Below are 19,596 nucleotides of genomic sequence, written 5' to 3' on the forward strand. Positions count from 1 at the left end.
CTTTTTGCCGCGAAAGAGCCACGCGCCGCCGAGCGCCTCCTCCATTGGCCAGAGAGTCTGTGACGAAGGCGGCTCCGGTGGCGTACATTGGTTGCGGCATGCGGGGCAAGAGATGGAGGGTGGGACCAGAGGCGGAGTAGCCAATCCCGGGACGGGGCGCGCGCAGGCTTTGTCCGGGCGGTGCCGGCCGCCTTCTCCCCTCTGCCTCTCTCTGTGCCCTGCAGGAGGCGTGGGCAACGGACCCCGCCCCCTTCACCGCCCACTTGATGGGTGGCGGGTCTAGCGAAGGGAACAAACTTCGTACTCGGTTCTGCACGTCCCGCTGTCTCCACTTGCCACATGAACCCCTAAACTCTCAACCTGTGGTCTCCACCCCCTCAGTTTACAGTCTGGAAATTACTTCTGCACGCTCAGGCTCATCTCCAAAGCTTGCTTCAGCCACATCGCCGGTCTTAAGACCCATTTATTTCCATTAGTTCACACCATGCGTTCTTCCCTATCCTGTCACCCAAAAGCCAAGTCCAAGAGGAGTGCCAAGAAATGAGCAGGGATGTGTGGCTTCATCTCAGTCTCATTTTACTGATATTTCTTGTTCAGCTAGTGCCCATTAGCGTTCATTCATTTGGTTACTCCACAATGGCACAAGTCTTTAATCCCAACACTTGGGATGCAAAGGCAGGCAGATCTTCCAAGTTCAGGCCATCCAGGACTACACAGAGAGACCCTGTCTCAAAAAAATCACAGACTCTTAGAGCCTGTTCATTGTCCCATCCTCAGTCCAGACCTTGGCTCCTGACTTAGTGAAAAGGAAAAAAAGGAACACAGAGGCAGCAGATGCTTGCAATGTGAAGAGATTGGCCCATTAAAGCATCTCTAAGTTAGGCCTCACATAGGGCAGTGCAGGGCGGGGAGGGTGCATACGAACCGTGCCTTTAATCCTGAGGTCCTCCGTCAGCATTTCTGATTGCTCAGGTCAGCCCATCTGATTAGCATTGTCCTCTCTACTAGGCACCCTGCCAATACTGGGAATAGAAATGTGAAAGGCTTAGCAAGACTTACAGGGCTGGAGAGATGGCTCAATGGCTGAGAGCACCGACTGCTCTTCTGAAGGTCTTGAGTTCAAATCCCAGCAACCACATGGTGGCTCGGGATCATCCATAATAAGCCCTCTTGTGGTGTGTCTAAAGGCAGCTACAGTGTACTTACATATAATAATTAACCTTTGGGCTGGAGCAAGTACATATACATAAAATAAATAAATAAATCTTTTTTAAAAAGCCTACAAACTTCCTGCACTTGGGGGTGGGGATGACCACAAGGAGAGAGTAGCTGACAATATTCAAGTCCCCAAGTCCAGTGTCAGCTACAGGGAGCTTTCCAGGTGGGTTACTTCTCATACTTCTGGGTATGAGAGAAAAGGACGCAAAATAAGGAGGCTGTGATATGCCAAGGCACAGAAATACCAAGGCACGGGTTAACTTTGAACCACCTCGGCCTGGCCAATTTAGAATCAATCCCCAAACCCACCGTGCACCGCCCCCTTGTTTTGGGGGGCGTTGGATTATTAGTGTTACTTTGGGTTTTTGGTTTTTTTATTATTGTTGGGTTTTTTGTTGTTTTTGTTGTTGTTGTTGTTGTTGTTTTGGTTAGGTTTGGAGGTTTGGTTTTTTGAGACGGTCTTATTATCTGGCTATGGTTGTCCTGGAACACACTTAAATCTGCCTGCTTCTGCCTCCCAAGTGCTGGGACTGAACAGGTGAGCCACTATGCCTTTTTTTAAGAGAGAGAATCTTGCTATGTAGTAGCCCAAACTGAATCAGTGTAACCTCCCTGCACCCCCTCCTGAGTGCTAGAATTGCATGTTTGAGCCACCACACCCAGATCCAGTTTAGAATCTTTTGGTCAAGACTGGAAGAACTTAAGTCCCAGGACGACCTGGACTATGATACGGCAAGAATAAAAAATAAATAAAAATGTAAACAAACACAAGGAACACTTATGCCCATCCCAAATAAAGAGTTGATCTTTAAAAACAATAAAAATGTGGAGTAGAGCCAAATATTACAATTCCTACAGCTGGGTACACACCTAGAATCCCATTGTACACACCTGGAACCCCAGCACGTAGATACAGGAAGACCAGGAGAGTTCTAGGTCATCCTTGGCTATCTAGGCAGTCAGGACTACCTAAGATCCTGTTAGAAAACAAGCAGATTGCAGCTCCCAAGGATGGTTTTCAGTTCAGTTTTGTGTAAAAAAAAAAGGGGGGGGCACCTAGATCTTGCCTCGGCGGTCTCCAGTTTTCATGAGGAAACATAGGGACTAGAAGGAATTCTGCAGACTTTGGTGGTTTGGAAAGCAGCAAGAGTGTCTTTCCTTCCCCCACTCACGAACAGTTTGTGAAATTACTCATTGCAAATCCTGGAATGTGTCAGAACAGGGAAGGACCACAGAGAGCACACGAGCCTCTTGCTGTACAGATGGGAAAATGAGGCCCATTCAGGGCTGGTGCCTGCAAATTCAGTGACAGAATGTGGCACACACTAGATCCCCCAGCCTTGCTCTGCCTGTGCCCATGTGTGCACTGCCCACCCTCCGAAGCACAGTAGAGAAGCTGGAGGCACCTTCACCAAACCAAGCCTGACACTGGCACTGACGGAGGAGAGAGAGCTTGGCACATCCTCATACCAGATGGAGAGTTTGCTGTCTCCTGGCTTTCCTAAGGGACCCATTAACAATGACGCTCGCTTTTGTAAAGCCTTCTGCTACTCAATAGTCATTCAACAAACACTTACTGAGCATCTGTTATACATCCAAGATCAAGATGGTTGCTGGAAGGGGAAACATATTACTGTCCAGTTTTATGATGATTAAACTGAGTTTTCCTAGTAGGTTAAAACGCTATACTACCCAGAATTGGAGAAGCCAAGGCCAGGGGCTTTGCAAAGCTTTACCCTTCCAAAACGTTCCACTTCACATCCTATAAATGCTTAGAGTCACAGATACTCAGGAGGTCAGGGTGGGAAGATTGTTCCAATCTAGAGATTCAAGGGCACCTGAGCCACATAGGGAGAAATCAGATTATAAAGAGGGAGCAGAACTAAAGCCAGGTGAAGTGGTGCACATCTTTAATTTCAGCACTCAGGGGGGCAACATCAGGTAGATCTCTGTGAATTCAAGACCAGCCTGCTCTACACAGAGAATTCCAGGCCAGTCAGAGTTACGCAACAGAGAAATGTTCTTTAAAAAAAAAAAATTCTGCTGGGCAGTGGTGGCGCATGCCTATAATCCCAGCACTTGGGAGGCAGAGGCAGGTGGATTTCTGAGTTCAAGGCCAGCCTGGTCTACAGAGTGAGTTCCAGGACAGCCAGGACTACACAGAGAAGCCCTATCTCAAAAAACAAAAAACAAACAAAACAAAAAATTCTAAGTATATATCCAAGTGACAGAAATTTCTTTTTGTCCTTTCCCACCAGCCACACACTCCCACCCACCCCCCCACCCCCCGCCCCCGGCCAGGTCCTGAGCAGCAGAATGGAGTGTGGGGTGAAGACTAGACTTCCCTACAGGAAAGAGAGCTTTTGGATCTGTTAATAAATAGTGGACAGTTGAAAAGGGCTGGAGAGTTGGATCCCCTGGCCCAGAGCCTGAAAGATCCAGATAAGGCTGTTCACAGCATCAGCAATTCTGAGGCCAACGCGGCATCCAAACGCTAATCCACCATCTCTGGGCAGCCACTTCAATTGATGCTCTTCTTTCGACCTTATAATCCCAGAACTGAAGCTTATTTATCTGCAGGATGCAGAAGGGAATTGGCTCAGAGAGGGTCCCTCACAGCTCAAGGTCACACAGCAAGAGGTGGGTACTTAGCCTGTTCCTCTGCAAACTCCAGGGCTGCCCTTGATAATGTCCCAGGAGCCAGAATCAGGATACGATTCATGGCTTCCAAAGGGTGCTAGAGTGGATTCTGGCTCCGTTAGTAGGTACCCACCTACCACCGTCTACACCCACCCCGTCTCTAAAGGAGTGCATGGAGGTCATAGCTCCTGGTCCGGTGTCCTCTCCCTAGAGACATCTTGTCTTCGGTTCTTTCTGAGATGCAGAATGGTTGGTGGTGGCACACAACTTTCATCCCAGAAGAGGCAGGTAGATCTCTGGTTTTGAGGCTAGCCTGTTTTACAGAGTGAGTTCCAGGACAGCCAGGGCTACACAGAGAAACCCTGTGTCTAAATAAATAAGTAAATAAATAAGCAAGCAAGCAGAATGGTGTGGCGGTAAAGTGGCTAGACCTCTCACTCCATATATTTAAATATAAATATAAACAGGAATCCTGGGCTGTGTGACCAAGGCTCACAATCATTTCCCTTGAACTATACTCATTCCTGCCCTGGCCATCTTCTGAACACCCAGTGTGTGTGTGTGTGTGTATGAGTGTGTGTGTGTGTGTGTGTGTGTGTATACACCCAGTGTGTGTGTGTGTGTGTGTGTGTGTATACCCAGTGTGTTTGTGTGTGTGTGTATACACCCAGTGTGTTTGTGTGTGTGTGTATACACCCAGTGTGTTTGTGTGTATGTGTGTGTGTACATATGTGTATGTGTGTATACACCCAGTGTGTTTGTGTGTGTGTGTGTGTGTGTGTGTGTGTGTGTGTGTGAGAGAGAGACACTGTAGGAGCTAGGCCCTTCATCTATGAACAAAGCAGACACACCTGAGGCACCTGGAGCTCAAGCTCCAGGTACAAGGCTAAAGAATCACTTTCATAGAATCTGCACAATATGCTCATTAAGAAGTTTGACAAGTGACAGAGATAATTTAAAGCTATTTATTCCACACAAACCTCCCATAAATATATAAAAAAAAGAACTCTAAACATGTGTACCCCATCATTACAAAGTATATATAATTGGAAGAAATGTCTCTATGGTGACTTCATGTTATTAAGGGGCACACAGGCCTCCATTGTTGAATCCTGGCAGAAGGCAGTGAGGAGTTCTACATCTGCGACATCTCGTTCCTCTTGAGTGATCCCATGATGCTACACTGACTGGCAGTTTACTGTCCCTAGAGATGTTCTGTCACCATGCCAGCTCTGGATGAGTAGGCCCCCTACCCACCAGAGAGGTGGTCTCGTACAAAGGCCAGCGTTCAGAACCAAGCAGACACCCCCCCCACTTCCCCCCACTCCCCACCCCCTCACCCCCACTCACCCTGACTGGCTGATGGTGCCTTAGTTCAGGAAGGGCTGTGCTTGCCCTAGGCCTGGAACACGGGGAGCAGTACTAAGACAGGTGTCAGGGGCAGATTAAGAAACCAGAAGGAAGTGTTTTCAGACTGGCCCACACAATGGTTTAATTTCAAAATTCAAGCACCTGGCTTTCTGATAAAACTGGCAATAGATCTTTAATTCCAGCACTTGGGAGGCAGAGGCAGGTAGATCTCTGACTTCAAGGCCAGTTTGGTCTATGGAACAAGTTCCAGGACGGCCAGAGCTACACAGAGAAACCCTATCTTGAAAAACAAACAAACAACAACAAACAGAAATAGAATGTGGGAATGTAACTCAGTTGGTGAGAATGTTTGCCTAGCATTCACAAAGCCCCTAGGGGGCTATCCCCAGCTCTGCATAAGACCAGTTGTGGTGGTACATACCTGTAATCCCAGCACTAGAGAGGTAGAAGCAGAAGGATCAGAGTGTGAAGTTATCCTTAGCTATCTGACAAGTTCAGGGTTAGCCTAAGCTACAGGAGACCCTGTATCAAACAAAATGATAACAAAGCCAAAACCCGTAATGGTTGGCAGTACTAAACAGGCCATCAAGGTGCTAAACAGCAGCCATTTCCTCCCCTGGTCATGACTGGACTCACTTCCCAGCTTGCCTTGCTCCATGACTATGTCCGACTTCCCCTGCTGTTCCAGGTGAGTCTGCAACTCCTCACACTGTGCCCTGTGAGGCACAGAGGGAATCCCCGGTAAATGTCACAATGCTATTGATATTGCTTGGGTACCAGCTGCTTCCAACACAGCTTCCCTTGTCTGCAGGTCATGAAAAATAAGATTTGGACTTGGGAGGACAGAGAAAGTAGACAGTCCTGGCATCATTGAGTGGTCCCAGCCATCAGTCAGCCCATATGTTCAAAGGGAGAGACTTCTGAGAGATCAGGCCTCTCCCAAGAGAGAGAGAACACCATACAGCGGCTTCATGCCTGCTCTGACTAGGCTCACACCGATGAGGTGGAAGAGTCTTAGAGCCAATGGTTCTGATTCTGCATCTGTAAATGGGGATAATAAGATGATGATGATGATGATGATGTTTATCTGATAGGGCTGTTGCCATGGTGAATGAGCTATCAGGTGCTTAGAACAGTTCCTAAAGTGCCAAGAGTGCTCAATGCAATGTCAGCTGCTATTAAGAATGAAGATGAGAGCTGAAGAGATGGCTCAGTGGTTAAGAGCACTGACTGCTCTTCCAGAGGTCCTGAGTTCAAGTCCCAGCAACCACATGGTGACTCAACAACCATCTGTAGTGTGATCTAAAGTCCTCTTCTGGTGTGTCTGAAGACAACTACAGTGTACTCATATCCATAAATAAATCTTTTTTAAAAAATTAAGGAAGATGAAACTGGGCAGTGGTGACACATGCCTTTAATCCCAGGACTTGGGAGGCAGGGGCAAATCTCTGTGAGTTCAAGACCAGCCTGGTCTACAGAGGGAGTTTCAGGACAGCCAGGGTTATACAGTGAAGCCCTGTCTCAAAACAAAACATAACAAAACATAACACATAAACAAGAATGAGGAAGATGAAAGCTGGGTGGTGCAGTTCAAGGCCAGCCTGGTGAGTTCTAGGCTATCCCATGCTACAAAACAAGACTTGTCTAAATGAATAAGTGAATGAATAATGTACTCCTCTTCCAGAAGACCCGAGCTTGACTCTCAGCACCCATTTAGTCAGTGGGTCAGCTCACAAGCCTCTGTAATCCCAGCTCTACAGGATCCAGCCCGCCTTTCTTCTCTCTATGGAGACCATCTCTCTCTCTCTCTCTCTCTCTCTCTCTCTCTCTCTCTCACACACACACACACACACACACACACACCCCTAAAAATTAAATAAAAAATTGAAACAGTATTAAAATATTCATACACATAAAATAAAATAAATCTAAAAAATCCTTTAAAAATAATAAAAGCGGTGAAGCCAGTGAGGTGGATGGCCGCCCATGAGCCCGAGGACTGGAGTTCAGTCAGCAGAAGGAGCCGCAGAAACCTTACCAAGGTAGGAGAGAACGGACTCCACAGTGTTAGCCCCCCACATACCCACAACCCCAGCACACAAACAAATAAGTGTTAAAAATGTGTTCTCAATGGGGGTAGTGACAGCACTCAGGATAGAGGCAGAGGGTTCTCTGTGAATTCAAGGCCAGCTTTGTCTACATAACAAGATCCAAGACCCCAAGAATCCAAGGCTACATAATGACACTTTCTAAAAATAGATACAGAAAGATAGACAGGCAGATAGATAGATAGACAGACAGACAGATAGATATTATAAAATGGAGATGAATCAACCCAAACAGTGGAGGTATGCAAGATGGTGCACACCTATAATCCCAGTTCTTGGGAGACAGAAGCAGAAAGATCAGAAGTTCAAGGCCAGTATTAGCTACCTGGTGAAGTCAATACCAGCATGGGCGACATGAGACCCTAAATCAAACACATACTCATGTATATACATATATTTCACACGCGCGCGCGCACACACACACACACACACGCACACGCACACGCACACCTCCCTCCCTCCCTCCTCTCTCCCTCTCTCCCTTTCTCCCTCCCTCCCTTTCTCCTTCTTTCCCTCTCTCCCTCCCTCCCTCCCTCTCCCCCCCTCATCTTGAATTTTGCTTGTTCACCCTGAGAGAACACCCTGAAATAGCCTGGTCCTACCTCTCCAACTCTGTGGGGCACAGACAGGCCCAGAGACAAGGACAGGGGAAATGCATTTGGAGGACAATTGAACAGACAACCCCTATTCCACTGATCCTGGGGTGGGGGTGGGTAGGAGGGAGGGAGACAAAGGTGTCAAAGGCTACCTTCGTGTATGGAAGGTACCTTGAACTCCTGAGTCTCCGGTGTTCCCCTCCTAAGTGGTAGGATTGTAGACGAGCAAACCATACCCAGGTTCTGAAACTTTCATATTAACATCTCTGAAAATGTCTTATCTCTCCTCCTCCTTCCTCTCTCTCACCCCTCCCATCCTCTCTTTTTTGGTGCCGAGGGCAAGAAACCTTGTGCATGCCACATTGTAGCAATGCTTTGCTACTCGGGCGCTCCTCCAGCTCCTCTCTTTCTTTTCAGGGAATCAAAATAATGCATCTTAGATCTTGAATGGCGCCTTAGAGGTGTCGAGCTACAGCAAGTGCCAGGTGGGGCTGGGTGTACACAGTAAGAGAACCCATGCTCAGCCCTGTCAGACTCTGGTTTCCATGCCTGGCACACACACACACCCACAGGGCCCAGCACCGGCCATATCATAAGCCCTCAGGTTACCTCTGTAGTCTGGAGCTACAGCAGAGGCTGGCCACAATGGAGCAATCAGCTTTTCTTTCTTTTTGTAGCTGATGCCTGCATTAGGGCCCCAGGTTGACAGGCACAGGGCAAATACAGCTATGGAGGAGAGTGGGGCAGGCAGAATACCGGGAGAGAAAGACTTTGTACATATATTAAGATATTCAGAGGAAGAGTCAGAGCCCTCCAGCCTCCCACCCCCACCTACACACTATTTTTACTTTTTTTTTTTTTTTTTTTGAAAAAACAAATGTCTTCTGGAAGCCAGAGTTATATATATGCAAGACAGGCCAGGAAACCCAGCAGGCCTCCTGGAGCTGGCAATGAACCGAAACAGGGGCATTGTGTCCAGGCCACTGGATGGCTGAGGGGGCATTGTTAGGGCCTGGCCTCGTCTGGGAAGAGGGGGGTGAAGAGGGCAAGGGGAGTGTGTTCCCATGACTCCCTGGGGAGCAATGACAATCAGGGCCAGCTGCGAAGCCTGGCATGCCAGGGGCCTGGTAGGCGGCCAGCGGCCTCAGAAGGGCCATGAAGGGCAGGAGAGGATTGGGGAGGAACAGGGAGGGGCACAAGGTCCAGGCCTATCTCCTGGCTGGAGGCAAACCTGAAAGTAAAAAACAAAAAACAAAAAAACAACAAAAAAAAAACATGGGGGTTACTCAACACCCCCTCCTCTCTCACCCCTCCTAAGCCCTGGGTCACTGTGCCGTTCTCCGAGGACACCCCAGATTTGCCCACTCTCCCTTTACTACCTATGGCCGCCTAACCTTGGTTCAGCACACCCTGAGCCCCAGGGCTTCTTGCCAGCACTCTGAGCCTGTGCCATGCTCCTCACATGGGTAGAAAAGACTTCCCCAAAGGGACCTCACATCCCCTGGCATTCCCTTGCTTAGGCCTGCCAAGGCCTGTCTGTGATGAACCAGAGGACCGCAGGTAGCACCTGAGCCTTCACGGGGTTAGAACTCACGGAGTTCCTACGGATGTCAGGCTTGATGCAAGGCTGCAGGCGACCATTAGGCTTGCCATGCCTTTGAAGTCATAGGAGGTTTGTGTTTGTTTGTTTGTTTGGGATTTTTTTGTTGTTAAGATATAGTCTTGGGCTAGAGAGATGGTTCAGTGGTTAAGAGCACTGACTGTTCTTCCAGAGGTCCTGAGTTCAATTCCCAGTAACCACATGGTGACTCCCAACCAACTGTAATAGGATCTGATGCCCTCTTCTGGTGAGTCTGTAGACAGCTACAGTGTATTCACATAAATATAATAAATACAATAAATACATCTTAACAACAACAACAAAAAGATATGGTCTCATTATGTAGCACAGGCTGGCACATAATTCGATAGCCTCAGGTTTGTGGTCTCTGCCTCATGAATGTTGTGGTTACAGGTGTGTGCCACCATGTCTGAGCTTTTTTTCCTTTCTTTTATTATCTTCCAGTTTATTGATTGATTTTGTTTTTTGAGATAGGATCTTTTTACTGGCATGCTCTGATCTCGATTTTGTGACACTCATGCCTCACCCTGAGTCTGATATGTGTGTGTGTGTGATTTTTTTAAATTTAATTTCATTTTGTGTTTTTGTTTTTGATCTCATTATGTAACTTTGGCTGGACTAGAACTTACTATGTAAACCTGGCTGGTTTTGAACATGGAAGAAACCTACCTGCCTAAAGGTGTGGGCCACTGCCACTATGCCTGGTGATTTTTTTTCTTTTTAATTATGCATATATGTATTGACAGGCAGTGGTGTGTGCATGTGAGTCCAGGTGCCCATAGAAGTGAGAAGCATCAGATCCCCCAAGTTACCAGGGTCTGTGAACCCCCTGACATAACTGCAGAGGAGTTGAACTTGGGTCCTTTGTAAGAGTGTCTACAAGCTCCTAACAGCTGAGCTATCTCTTCACTCCTGAGTACTGGAATTGTAGACATGTGTGACTGTAACAAGCTAGATTTTGTTATTTAATGCAAAGGAGGAAGAGAAAGCAGAAGAAGAGGAGGAAGAAAAGGAGGATATATTGTGTTCAGTTATAACTCAGTTATTGGATAACTGACGCAGGAGGATGTCTGAATCCAAGGCCAGCCTGGCCTAACTTAGTAAGATCAAACAGGTCTACATGTGAGCGCTCATCTCAAAATACTAACCACAATCACAATAAACTAAAACAATAGAAGGAACATATATTCCTAAGTCACCGATAGGCAAGTGACAATTTCTGTACCACTGAGCTACGTCCCTGGTCCAAAAAGAATTTTTTAAAACTTTTTTTGGTTTTGAGACAAGGTCTTGCTGCAGAGTCCTGGAACTCACTATGTAGACCAGGCTGGCATTGAACTCAGACCTCCAGAGCGCTGACATTAAAGGTGTGTGTCATCACACCGAGTCCCCCAAAATACTATCTTTTTAATTTCGCCTGTCTGGTGCTGGAGATGTGCTCAAAGCATCTGGTGTGGGTGCTGGGGACTGAACTCAAACCCTCTGCAAGAGCAGTCCAGGTTAGTTTTTTGTCAACTTGACACCAACTAGAGTCACCCAAGATGAGGAACCTTAATTGAAAAAATGCCTCCATCAGACTGGCCTGTGGGTGTGGCCATTGGGCACTTTGTCTTAATGATTGACAACATGGGAGGGGCCAGTGCCATCCTTGGGCAGGATAAGGGCTGGGTGGTACAGGAAACGGACTGAGCAAGCCAGAGGGAGCAAGCCAGGGCAGCATTTCTCCATGGCTTCTCCTTCAGTTTTAGTGTTTCATTCCTGCCCAACATCCTCAGTGACTCGGTGTGACCTGAGGAGTTAGAAGTTGAAATAAACACTTTCCTCCCCAAGCTGCCTTTGGTCATGGTGTTTTATCACTGAAACAAAAATCAAAGACACTGGCTCAAACTCACTGAGTGTAGCAGAAGATGATCTCGAACTCATGACACATCTGCCTCTACCTCTCGGAGGCTGAAATTACACGGGGAACAGAAATGACAGCTTTTCCAGGGCTGGAGATGTAGCTCAGCTGGTAGACTGCTTGTCTCAGAAGTAGGGCTCGAACCCCAGCACTGCGTGTGCTCAACACTCAGAGGGACTTACAACGCTGCCTACTGTGCGGGGCGCACTGCTCTAGCTAAGGCATTGTTTGTGTTGATTATCCCTTCGAAGTCACAGTTTGGGGATATTTCATTAGATCTTAGGTTTTGTTGTTTGGGGCTTTTTAAGGGAGTGTTTTGGATTTGTTTTTTTTGTTTTTGTTTTCGGGACAGGCTGGCTCTGTCGGTCCTGGCTCGATATACTTTACTGCGTGGGTTTTGGAAACAACACTCTGAGAGGGGACCATGGGCTCCCACAGATGCCAGAGGAATTCATGACATAACAAAGGCACTCCAAAGGAGTGTCTAACGAGCTGATGTGGCCTGGCCCTGGTCCTGACTCTCAGCTGACACCCAGCCCACAGGGAGAAGCCCGGAAGAGAAAAGAACAAGAGTCCTGGCACTGGCGCCAGGGCCTGTGCACAGCACAGCCTGCTTTCTAAGTCACCGCTTCCCCGGGCGTACTTGAGCAGAGCTGGTGCAAAACGCTGGCTCTCCGTGTTTAGATTTCTCAAACCAACATTAGAGAAGAGCTCAGCTCTCCTTTGTTCTCTGCCAGGGTGTGACTGGCCTCATCTGCCTCTGCTTCACATCAAAACCTTCTCTCCATAATGCCCTTCAAGGCTGAGTAAGACATAGATTCCCTCCCTGGGAATCTGAAACAAGACAAGAGGGGGGAAAACACTTTTCCTTTTCTAAATACGCTCTGATTTGTCAAAGGAAAGGCTGCCCTTAAGCCACAGCTTGTCGTGACATGGCTTCATGGGGGGGCGGGGCAGAACATGGTGTTCTGGTTTAGGAGAACGAAGGGTTCAAAGCCTGCTTCTTATAACCAAATGGACTCACAGGGCAGTAACAGGGAACAGTGTGGGGAGAGAGGCTGTTGCTGGGATCCTTTCTGGCGCACGGATGTGGAAGGCTTGAGGGGAGAGCATCACGGGCAGTTTCTCGGCATCTCGGTCTGCACAACACTGTTCTCACAGGGGCTTGCTTGATGATCTCTAATATCTGGGCGTGGAGAAGCAGAAGGGTCTCAAATGAACATCACCCTTCCCCTTCACTTGAAAGTCTGATTACTTATGAAAGGATTTTTTTTTTGACAGCATGTGTGTGTGTGTGTGTACAGAATAAATGGAAAAAAATATTTTGCTGGACAGTGGTGGCACACACATTTAATTCCAGCACTTGGGAAGCAGAGGCAGGTGGATTTCTGAGTTCAAGGCCAGTCTGGTCTACAGAGTGAGTTCCAGGGCAGCCAAGGCTACACAGAGAAACCCTGTCTCGAAAAAAAATATTATTTTATGTACATGGGTATGTGAAGATATTATACCTGCTTTTACCTCTGTCCGCTATAGGGAATGGCGAGCGGGGCCGTGTACCTGTAGGGATAGCAAGTACCCGTGTACCTGTGGCGGGAGCCTGGCCTGGCAGGGAAGTCCTTGGTCCTTTCTGTCAGCTGGGAACGCTACGAGGCCTGTTCCATTACTCCAACACAGCGGGTTTTGATAAAAAGAGACAGCCCATGACTTTAAAGCTTTACTGGAGAGAAATAAAGTTAGAGAGGGGAAGCAGAGAAATAAAGGCCTGCCATGACCACATGGGCAGAGGGAGAAGAGAAGAGAAAAGAGAAAGATGAGAAAGAGAGCGAGGGGCAAGAGGGAAGAGCGAGGAGGGGCCAAGCATCCTCTTTTATAGCAAACCGGGCTACCTGGCTGTTGCCAGGTAACTGTGGGGGTGGAGTCCAGCCAGAACACTAGGGGCCTGGCCCTACGTGACTGATAGCCACGGGGTTATGTCCAACAGTCCACCATGTGTATGCAGTGCCTGAGTGAGCCAGAAGAGGGTGTTGCATGCCCTGGAACTGAGGTAACAGCTGTGAGCTATCATGTGGGTGCTGAGAATCAACCTAGATCCTCTGGAAGAGTAGCTAGTGCTTTCAAGCCCCAAGCCGTCTCTCCAGCCCTTCAAAGGCTCACTTTATATAGAAGGTGACCCAAGCACACAGATGAGCAAGGCCAGAGTCACAACAATGCAGTATAAAGGTTTATTTGTGGACGAAGACAAGTGACTGTTCACAGGACACATCAGAAGACTGTACAGCTCTGAAAGCGCTGGAAGCCAGGGGTGGAGCAAACGGGGAAAGGCAGTTACGAGCTCTGTCAGAGAAGCAGGAGGTTCAGACTTGGGATCCGCAGGAACCATGTAAAACGCCAGGTGCAGTAGTGTGTGTCTGTAATCCCAGCATTAAGGGTGAAGAGACAGGCTGGGCAGTGGTGGCACACACCTTTAATCCCAGCACTTGGAAGGCAAAGGCAGGCGGATTTCTGAGTTGGAGGCTAGCCTGGTCTACAGCGAGAGTTCCAGGACAGCCAGGGCTACAAAGAGAAACCCTGTCTGGAAAAACAAAAGAAAACAAAAAGATAAAGAGACAAGGGATCCCTGGGGCTCAGTTACTGGCCAGTTAACCAGTGAATTCCTGAACTCCAGGTTGAGTGAGACTGAGAGACCTCAAAAATAAAATGGAAGGCAGCTAAGGTAGACACCTAATATAAGCTCTGACCTCCTTACGCATACACACATACATACATATGCATGTTTGCACGTGTGCATACATACACATGCAGAGTTGGCGGCATTCTTATAGTGGGTGTCCCTGGCAAGGGGGTACTTAGGACTGAACTTAGGAAAGAGTCTTACATTTTATACAGCTTGATAGTTTGTTTTGTTTGACACAGGTCTCATTATGTAGGCCTGCCTGGACTGGAATTTACTCTGCAGATCTTTCAACTCATAGGCCAGGCTCTGACTCCCAAGTGCTGAAATTAAAGGAACAGATCACCTTTGCTACTGTGTGTGTGTATGTGTGTGGGGGGGGGGGGGGGGGGGAGGAGGGGATGGGAGGGGAAAGGGGAGAGAGGGAGAGGGAGAGAGCGCTCCTGCTGTGGAGAATTAGAGGAATGTATGGGAATCCACTACCATGGCTAACTTAGGCTATACAGTGAATTGCAGGCTATCCTGGGCTATTGAGTGAGACTGTCTCACACACACACACACACACACACACACACACACACACACACGCAGGTTGAGGGAAGCCCAAGCATTGTGAGGCAAGTAGACTGTGCCACCAGACAGAACTGGTAAGGTTGATCCAGTCTAAACCCCTGGAAATCTCAGAATTGAGAACAATAGACGTGAGGTCAGCTCCCTGCCAAACTACCTGATCTGGGACTTGTAATCATGACACTCCATTGAAAGGACCATGACAATGGGTCAGGAAGCATAAACACCTGCAGTTCTCCATGATAATGAGGTAATTAGAGAGGCCTAGAGTGTTTAGCCAATGAACTCCCTTCCTGGGCATTCCTTCCCACAAAAGGTATTTTATCTCTGGTTCATCCAGAGTAAGCTGTGTGCATTCATATCCGCCATCAAATAAAGCAGTTTGGATGATCAAGGACCCTCTCCTTCTTCAAGGATGGTCAAGGCAGGAGACCTTCATCCTAAAGAACCACACCTGAGTCTCTAGGAGAAGGCCTTCTCTCTTCTAGCCCCATCCATACTCTTTGGCATTCACTTGGTTTTTTGGATTTGGTTTTTTCGAGACAGGGTTTCTCTGTGTAGCCCTGGCTGTCCTGGAACTCACTCTGTAGACCAAGCTGGCCTCGAACTCAGAATTCCACCTGCCTCTGCGTCCCAAGCGCTGGGATTACAGGCGTGTGCCACCACCACCCAGCTTGGCATTCACTTGGAACAAAAATGGATTTCACTCTAGTCCTGGGCTCAGCCATCCCTTTCCTGCCTGGTGCGTAGGAAAGGCACAGACCCCATTCCCAACTCCCCAAGGTCTTCTGGGTACACAGGAGGCCAGGAACTACAGCATCTGTCCCAGATCCCACTAGTTCATTTTTTTTAAAAATGTAAATACCCTGTAGCTGTCTTCAGACACTTAAGGAAGTGGGAGAGGGAGTCAGATCTCCTTAAGGATGGTTGTCAGCCACCATGTGGTTGCTGGGATTTGAACTCAGGGCCTCTGGAAGAACAGTCAGTGCTCTTAACAGCTGAGCCATCTCTCCAGCCCCAATCCCACTGGTTCTTATCCAGGAACATTGGATGGAACCCTGATCACAGACTGTGTGTTCTGCGTCTCCTGAATGGCTTGCTAGTGTCAAGCCAGACACCAGCCCGACAAAGCATGGTACCTACATTTATAGTCCTAGCATTCAGGAAGTAGAAGCAGAAGGATCAGGAATTTAAGGCCAGCCTCAGCTGTGAGCTGAGTTTAAGGGATATTCTGTCCTTTTATTTGTTTGGTTTTTGAGACAAGATTTTTCTGTGTAGCCCAGGCTGTCCTGAAACTTGTTCTGTAGACCAGGCTGGCCTTGAATTCACAGAGATTCATTTGCCTCTGCCTCCTGAGTGCCAGGATTAAAGGTGTGAGCCACCACTGCTGGGCATGCCCAGTCTTAAAACAAAAACAAAGACTCCCCGACCCCCAAAGGAAGAAAGTTAATTAAACAATATAATTTTTTAAGTTTTTCAAGCAAAAGGCTCTTATGCAAATGTAGTAGACAGTAATTGCAGACTAATCCACTCTGCTGTCTAAGGAAGCCGAGTGGGGTAGCTCCTCTCCATGTGCCAACAGCCCTTTAGCAATCCCTACACACGGATTACAGAAAATGGAGGCTCATCAAGGAAGGGGTGAAGCTGGGCTCCTCCCGAGGCTGCTGAAGACAGGCTCCTTCCTCTCTGTGCGGACCACCCCGCCTTCCTCCCTGGAGTGTGCAGTTGGAGGCACCAGATGCTCTGGCAAGATCCAGAGAGATGCCATCTGCGAGGGAAACCTATTCTTAGAGAGCAGAGCCAGTCAGTGGTGGAGCCGGCCACCCCCAGCCGCGGAGGAGGGATGTCAGGGCAGGAGGCCAAGGCTGGCTGGGGAGAAGGGCCGGCTAAACACAGGGCGCACTTCTTTCTTACAACCAGCTTCCTCCCGTGTTTGTTCGATTGGAAATGAGAGCAGCGTTTATTGAATGCTCAGTTTATGTGTCTCACTTCCTCCTTCCAGACACCACGAGGTGCACGTCACTGCGACACTGCTTTTACAGATGAGGCACAGATGGCTAAGTCACTGAATCGGTCAGGCCTTGAACCTAGGCACGCTGGTTCGAAAGCCCTTGTCCCTTGCCACGGTGTATACTGCCTCTTAGTCTGCTGACCAGTGGCCAGTTTTAGTTTGGGGGTTTTTCTCCAATAATAAAGCCCAAGAGAAGGGTTTGTGTGCAAGTAGTTTAATGTCCCAGCGGGTGCAGTGGCTGTGGCGTGAAGGAGAGAGTTTCCACCGTGGGCGCCTGGAGTTCAGCCCTGCTTGGAGCTCTGGCAAGCAGCACACAGACCGTATGGAGAGCTATCTCCTCTGAGGGCTGGGAGCTGCTTGCAATTAATGCAGTTAATGCTGCTCACGGGGGCATATTAATGTCTAAAACTTCACGCCTGCGGCAGAGTGGTCAATCAGGCACCAGGGGTGGGAGCCCTCAGGCCGGGGGACACCGGGGTGGGGACTGGAGAAGCTAGGTGTGAATGACAGGGGAGCGAATGACAGGGCTCCCCATCATTGGCTACAATAGACCAGTCTGACAACGGCCCGCTCCGACAGTCTCAAGAGTTTGAGCATCTTCCAGGTCGAGCAGAGTAAGAAGCTCTTCCAGACCATCTGCTCGGAACTTGAAATAAACTGCTGTGGCTGAGAGCACTGGGGAATCAGCACACAACCTCCACTGCCTTGGAGTTCTATGACGTGTCAGCTACCTGGGCCGACAACTCTTGGCCCCGCCCTTCACCACTCCAAGCAGCAGGCTGGCTGGGCTCAGAGACCAGCGCCCACAGCCTGGGAGACTTGGAAGACAGTCAGACCTTGGAGCAGTTCCAGACCCTCTGGGTCAGAGCTTGTATTTACTCATCTTCTTGTTTGTTTGTTCATGAGATAGGGTCTCTCAGTCGTCCAGGCTTCCAACTTGTTCTGTAGCAGGAAATGACCTTCAACTCCCTTCCTCTTGCCTCCACCTCCCAGGTGCTGTGAATACAGGCGTATGTTTCCATACTGCCCAGAATCCGCACATTGAGAACACTCCAGTGTCTCTACTGGTCATTTCAGCTGCATAAAAAGTCAGGAGGAGAGGGCATGTCTTAAGTAATGTACTGCATCAACCCCAAGTGTCTCAAATCCGTAGCCTCTGGACCAGGATTTTCTTTTTTTTTGTTTTTTTTTTTTTGTTTGTTTTGTTTTTTTGAGACAGGGTTTCTCTGTGTAGCCCTGGCTGTCCTGGAACTCACTCTGTAGACCAGGCTGTCCTCGAACTCAGAAATCCACCTCTGGGCCAGGCTTTTCTGAGGGCTGTTTTGTTCCTAATGGCTTTTAAAAATTCCACCTGGCACACAACTCTCCAATTCACTGTGTCCCATTCCCCCTGTGCCGTGGCACCCCAAGCACGTGCCATTTATGCCACCAAGAGCTCCTGTGAGCATCTGGGTTGTTTTCAAATGTGAGAGCCTATAATCAAAGACTGCAAAGCACGGCTGAGGTTTTCAAGGTTTAAAGCAAGGCAATGACGGAAACACAGGCTTCAAAACCAGGCAGACTGTTCAAACCATCACGAGACCACAGCAGAGCAGCCATGTCACTTTGGGCAAGTTACCTCTTATCTGACTCGCAGTTTCCTACCTGGAAAACACGGAACAATGTGCATCCTTGCAAGGTAACTACGGATTACAGACAATCATGTGCAAAGCAGTCAGAGAAAGTAGAAACTATGCTAAAGACACTGGTAGAGTGTTTCAGGCTTTGTGAAGTGTCCAGAATGGGCATCAGATTACTGTGGTGATTATCCTTCTTCATTTATGGTGCTGGAGGTGCTGAGAACTGAAAAGCCTTCCCCAGTGATGCATCACAGTGGGTGGGTGGGTGGGTGGGTGGGGGGTGCGGAGCTCAGACGGTATCTTTAGTTCCAGATTTTCAGTGTCCTCTGGAATCTTCTGTGATGATAGATAGCTGTTTTACATGATGCAGGTAGAACACACTGCCAGCATTGAGGATGTAGTTCAAGAAAAACTGTTATTAATCCTTTATATTGATATATGCTGCATGACAAGGTTTTGGAAATATTGAGTTAAAATATATACAATTATAGGTCGGAGGCTGGAGAAATGGCTTAATGGTGAAAAGCACTTAGTTTACCAGGTAGTAATGGCGCATGTCTTTAATCCCAGCACGGGAGGCAGAGTCAGTCTGAGTTTGAGGCCAGCCTTGTTTATAGAGTCAATTTCAGCATAGCCAGGGAGACACAGAGAAACTGTCTTGAAAAACCAAAAACCCTGGGCGGTGGTGGTGCACGCCTTTAATCCCAGCACTTGGGAAGCAGAGGCAAGGGGATTTCTGAGTTCGAGGCCAGCCTGGTCTACAGAGTGAGTTCCAGGACAGTCAGAGCTACACAAAGAAACCTTGCCTTGAAAAACCAAAAGAAAAAAAAGAAAAAAAAAAAGAAAGAAAGAAAGAAAGAAAGAAAGAAAGAAAGAAAGAAAGAAAGAAAGAAAACCAACCAAACAACAACAAGAAACCTAAGTGCTCATGCAGAATGCAGAGGACAAGCCTCATTTCTCCCACGCTGTTCCCAACACCCACACCCTCAGATCCAAGGGACTCAGCCCCCTCTGCTGACTTCTGCTGGTACCAGACATACACAGGGTACATAGATGTGTGTGCAGGCAAAATATATGATTAAGATCAACTGTACTGGCTGGTTTTGTGTGTCAACTTGACACGGGATGGGGTTGTCACAGAGAAGGGAGTTTCAGTTGAGAAAATGCCTCCATGAGATCCAGCTATAAGGCATTTTCTCAACTAGTGATCAAGGGTGGGAGGGCCCACTGTGGGTGGTGCCATCCCTGGGCTGGTGGTCTTGAGTTCTATA

The sequence above is a fragment of the Apodemus sylvaticus genome, chromosome 5, assembly GCF_947179515.1.
Source record: "Apodemus sylvaticus chromosome 5, mApoSyl1.1, whole genome shotgun sequence".
NCBI classification, from domain to species: domain Eukaryota; kingdom Metazoa; phylum Chordata; class Mammalia; order Rodentia; family Muridae; genus Apodemus; species Apodemus sylvaticus.